Here is a 6000-nt window from a genome sequence, read left to right as displayed (position 1 = left end):
TAATCGCAACCTCTGGACTCAATGCCACCCTTGTTTTTAATACCATGGACATGACATCAGCAAACCCCTGCCAAAATCCCCTAAGCTTTGGACATGCCCAGAACATGTGGACATGGTTCGCTGGTCCTCCAGCACATTTTGCACACCTGTCTTCCACCCCAAAGAATCTGCTCATCCAGGCCACTGTCATGTGGGGCCGGTGAACGACCTTGAATTGAATCAGGCTGAGCCTGGCACAAGTTGCGGTCGCGTTGACTCTACCCAATGCGTCCGCCCAAAGGCCTTCCTCTATCTCTCCCCCCAGCTCCTCCTCCCACTTTCGCTTCAGCTCCTCGGTCTGCGTCTCCTCTGATGCCAGAAGTTCCTTGTAAATGTCCGAGACACTCCCTTCTCCTACCCACCCTCTGGAACTACCCTGCCCTGAATCCCCCTTAGCGATAGGAGCGGGATGGTTGATACCTGTCTACGCAGAAAGTCCCGCACCTGAAGCCACGGTTAACTGTTGACAGAACTTGCCAAACAACATTGTCCATGGACATGATGGAACATGACGCGAGAGAAATTAGAGCTAAATGCGTTTTCTGAAATAAAAATGTAGCAGCTGAGTAAGCCACAGGAACCAACAAAGGCAGTTAGTGGTAGCAGTGTTACTACAAAGTCCTGTGATCGGCATTTAGGCCAATACTGAGCACAGGATTTTCTCTTTGTGAAGAAGAGTGCTACAACTGCAAGAAGAAAAGTCATCCCAAGGCATTTCATAAGAAGACAAATGGGCAAAACGCTGGCAGGAGGAAATGGCTCTATGTGGTTGTTGAACAGCAGCAGGTCAATGAAGAGTTGATTAAGATCTATATAAGCCGAAGCACAAGGATGTCTAGTTGGAAATTTGCATGGCATTGTGGCCCAAGTAGCATTAGATGGACCTCTGGCAGACATGGTGTTTGACACGGTCCATCGCCTAGCATGATTCCCCTGGCCGGATTCTCCAATCCAAGTTCGACCCGCAACCAGCGAGAACGGGGAATTTGGCACTCAGCCAAAACTCCATTCACTGCAGCGGGAGCAGAGAATCCCGCTGGCGTGAATGAACAGAGAATTCTGGCCACTGTATCTTGAAATATTGAGTCATAATCAGCTGGAAAAATCACACAAACAATTATGAATTATGGAGGAGAGAAAATTTCAATAATGGTCCAGTCAAGTACCATGAGCAATATGCAACATTTCCTATCATTGTGGTGTAGACCGGAAAACATTGCCAGCCTTGTTAGGAACAAATTGGTTTGCAGCACTTCGATTAAATTAAAACAAACATTTTTGTGTCAAAGCAAAATTCACAATGCAAGGTGATGTGGTCAACAAGTACCATCAGATAGTTAGTGAACCAATACAAGGCTAACTACGACATTGGAAGAAAGAAAGCCAGGTTATTGCAGGCCTCGTCCACTACTCTATTCTCCAAAAGGAAAGCACAGCAATAACTGAAAAGACTTGAGGCTGAGGGCATTATCTCTATGGTAGGACAAAGTAATTGGGCTACTCCCATAGTGGTGGTGCCAATGTTAGATGGTAGTGTAAGAATATGTGGTGATTATAAGGTAACTGCAAATCAGGTATGAGAATGTAATGTACACGACACTTTGCCAAACATGAAGGATCTGCTCACAATTTTGTCAGGAGAACAGATTTTTTCCAAAATTGGTTTTGACAGATGCTTATCTGCAGCTTGAGTTGGACAATGAGTCTCAGTCTTATTTGGCTTTCAATACACACACGGGCCTATTTCAGCTTCATAGACTGCCATTTGGTGTTTCTTCAGCCTCTGGGAATTTTCTAAGGGGGACGAACCAAATTTTGCAAGGAATTTAGGGAGTAGTGTACAATTTGGATGATATTTTTATTTCAGTTCCAAACGAACAGATGATAGGCTGACAAAGGTGCTCCAACATTTGGCATAGCATAAAGTTCAGGCAACGGCACACAAATGTGAAATGTTTCAAAACTCTGTAAACTTGGGTCACAGAGTAAACAAAGATGAATTGCATCCCACCAAGAGTAAGTTTTAAGCAATAAGAAATGTGCCACAGCCTGAAAAGATCTCTGACGGGGACCACATGATGCGGTCACCAAAATAGCAACCTTTCACAGAATCACAGAAAAATACAATGCAGAAAAGGCCCTTCGGCCCATCGAGTCTGCACCGCCGCATGAAAGGCACCTGATCTGCCAATCCTAATCCCATTTCCAGCACTTGGCCCATTGCCCCGAATGTTAAGACGTGCCAAATACTCATCCAGATACTTTTTAAAGGATGTTAGGCAACCCGCCTCGACTACCCTCCCAGGCAGTGCATTCCAGACCGTCACCAACCTCTGGGTAAAAAGGTTTTTCCACAAATCCCTCCTGAAACTCCCATCCCTCACCTTGAACTTGTGTTCCCTCGTAACCGACCCTTAAACTAAGGGGAACAGCCGTTCCCTATCCACCCTGCCCATGCCCCTCATAATCTTGCACATCTCGATCAGGTCACCCCTCAGTCTTCTCCGCTCCAGTGAAAACAACCCAAGCCTATCCAACCTCTCTCCATAACGTGAATGTTCCATCCCAGGCAACATCCTGGTGTAACACCTCTCCACCCGTTCCAGTGCAGTCACATCCTTCCTATAATGTGGCAACTTTTCCGCGGGTTCTGGCACCAATTGCTATGTAATCCGTCTTTTATCCAGTTTGCCCGGCACATGCTAATCCGAAAGTTAATTTTTAATAGTATGTTGTTGGAAGACTTCTGGATAAGTATTGTAGAAAAAGTGCTGAAAAACGTGAAGAAATCTGGCGGTAAAAGGACGCAGTCGGATTTGGCAAGGGTGGAGCCACATTTTCAAAATGGCGACTTGATCATCGAGCGGTCTCGTGACCCTGTGCTCACTGAGGTGCTGAAAATGATGACTGCAGACATTATCCGAGTATTAGATCAGAGACTCGGCTTGTTTATTTTTATAAAATATTTTTATTAAAGTTTTGCTAAATTTTTTATAATAAACAATAGTAATAATACTAACACAACAAAATAAAGTGAACATTAACATAGTGCAGAAAGAGAATATACAATAGCAATTAACTAGATGTTACCCCACGCACCTCAGTCTTCCCACACCATCCCGACGGAACACTCACCCACCCCCCTACCCCCTACATGGATTCCCACTGCTGACATTTTAATTTTCCGCGAGAAAGTCGACGAGTGGTATTATGCACCCGCTCAACAGCAGCAACTCTGTACACTTGGCAAAATTATTTACACACATAAGTAGGCATCTGTTTGTGGTGTTGTCCCTTGCTTCTCCAGGTCGGATTTCGCTGCTGTTGTCGTCTCGTGCTCACTTCCGCTTCAGCAGCCCTCCCGTCTTCCCCGTTTTCTCTGTTCCTGTGGATGCCAAGTTTTTAAACATTTCCCTGCCTCCCCCCTCCCCCTCCCTGGCTCTCCTCTATTGTTCCCAGTCTCTTCCCTCTACCCACCACCTCCCACCGCTTCTGCCCCCTCCCCCTCTGTGGTTCGCCTTTCCTTCCTCTTAGATTTAGCTGTCGTCGTCCCCGGTCTATTTCTCCCTCTCATGCTTTGGCTACTTTCCCCTGTTTCTTGGCTACCTGGCTATTCTTCTGCTTGTTTGTTGGCCACAAACAGGTCCCGGAACAATTGGGTGAATGGCTCCCACGTTCTGTGGAAGCCGTCGTCTGACCCTCGGATGGCGATTTGATTTTCTCCATTTGGAGAGATTCCGAGTGGTCGGACAGCCAGTCTGCAGCTTTGGGTGGTGCTGCTGACCGGCAGCCAAACAGGATTCTACGGCGGGCGATCAGGGAGGCAAAAGCAAGGACGTCTGCCCTCCTCCCCAGGAATAGATCTGGATGGTCTGAAACCCCGAAGACCGCCACTTTCGGGCATGGCTCCACCCTCACCCCCACGACTTTGGAATTTGCCTCGAAGAAGGCTGTCCAGTACTCCACAAGTCTGGGGCAAGACCAGGACATGTGGGCGTGGTTGGCTGGGCCTCCTTGGCACCATTCACATCTATCCTCGACCTCCGGGAAGAACCTACTCATACGAGTTCTTGTTAAGTGGGCTCTACGTACCACTTTTAGTTGCGTCAGGCTGAGCCTCATGCACGTTGAGGTGGAGTTTACCCTATGCAGTGCTTCGCTCCAGAGTCCCCACCCTATTTCGATACCCAGGTCCTCCTCCCACTTCATTCTTGTTGTGTCCAGTACGGTATCGGCCCCTTCTATCAGTCGGTCATACATGTCGCTAATTTCCTTTATCTAGTATGCTTGCGTCCAGCAACTCTTCCAGTAGTGTCTGTCGTGGTGGTTGTGGGTATGTCCTTGTCTCCTTTCGTAGGAAGTTTTTTCGTTGCAGGTACCTTAGCTCGTTCCCCCGGCTAGCTGGAATTTCTCTGTCAGTTCGCCCAGTGTTGCTATCCTGCCGTCCGTGTATAGGTCCCTGACTGTCAGTGTCCCTCTGTCCTGTCCCCAACTTTTGAAGGTGGCGTCAGTCAGCGCTGGCGTAAACCTATGGTTGTTGCAGATGGGAGCTTCACCCGACATTTTGGTCAGGCCAAATTGCTGCCGTAGTTGGTTCCAGGACTGGAGGGTGGCTATTACTACTGGGCTGCTGGAGTGTTTTTTGGGTGGGGATGGGAGTGCCACCGTGGCGAGGGCCCGGAGGAGGTCCCACTGCAGGAGGCCTCCTCCGCGCGCACCCATTCGGCTTCTGGCTCCTTGATCCATCCTCTTACACGCAAGACCGTCGCCGCCCAGTGGTAGAATTGTAGTTTGGGAGGGCTAGCGCCCCCCCCCCCCCCCCCCCCCCGGATTTTGTTTTTTGTAAGACCTTCTTTGGGATCCTAGCATTCTCCCCCCCCCCCCATACGAACGCCATGATTAGTTTGTCTAGTGCTTTGGAAAGGCCTTGGGGATGTAGATCAGGATGGATCTGAATAGGAAGAGGTACCTGAGCAGCATTTCATTTTAATCATCTGGACTCTCCCCGTGAGGGAGAGTGGGAGTGTGTTCCATCTTTGCAGGTCCTTTTTTACTTCCTCGTTAGACTGGTGAGTTTCCATTTGTGGATCCCTTTCCAGTCATGGGCTATTTGGATCCCCAGGTAGCGGAATTTGTGTCGGGCTTGTTAAAACGGCAGTCCCGTTAGTGCTGCCCCACCTACTTGTGGGTGTACCGGGAAGATCTCGCTTTTACTCATGTTGCGTTTGTAGCCCGAGAAGGCGCCAAACTTTTTCAGGAGCGCGATGATTCCGTCGATGCTGCTTTTTGGTCCAAAATGTAGAGAACAGGTCATCTGCATAGAGTGAGACTCTGTGCTCTCTGTCACCCCTTTGAATCCCCCTCCAGCTTTTTGTTGCTCTGAGCGCAATTGCTAGTGGCTCGATCGCTAGAGCGAATAGCAGCGGTGACAGTGGGAATCCTTGTCTGGTGCCCCTGTGCAGCTGGAAGTATCGGGAGTTGGTGTTGTTTGTCTGTACGCTCGCCATGGGAGTGCTGTATAGGGGTTTTACCTAGGTGAATCCTGTTGCATGCCCGAACCGCTCCAGTACCTCTATGAGGTATTTCCATTCGACTCTGTCGAAGGCCTTTTCTGCATCTAGGGAGACGATCACCTCTGGTGTTCTCTCCCCGGATGGGGTCCTTATCACGTTCAGCAGTCGCCTAATGTTCGAAGTAAGCTGTCTACCTTTGACAAAGCCCGTCTGGTCCTCTGCGACCACCTCTGGCACGCAGTCTTCTATCCTTTTGGCTAGAATCTTGGCCAGTATTTTGGCATCCGCGTTCAGCAGTGAGATGGGTCTGTATGACCCACATTCCGTTGGGTCTTTGTCCTTCTTAGGTATCAGCGAGATTGAGGCCTGTGCTAGCGTGGGTGGCAGTGTGCCCTTAGCCAGCGAGTCTGTGAACATCTCCCGCAGGTGCGGGGCCAGTGCTGTCGCA

Source organism: Scyliorhinus torazame, chromosome 5, assembly GCF_047496885.1.
Source record: "Scyliorhinus torazame isolate Kashiwa2021f chromosome 5, sScyTor2.1, whole genome shotgun sequence".
Classification (NCBI taxonomy): Eukaryota; Metazoa; Chordata; class Chondrichthyes; order Carcharhiniformes; family Scyliorhinidae; genus Scyliorhinus; species Scyliorhinus torazame.
The sequence above is the reverse complement of the archived record's forward strand: the minus strand, read 5'-3'. Positions refer to the sequence as shown.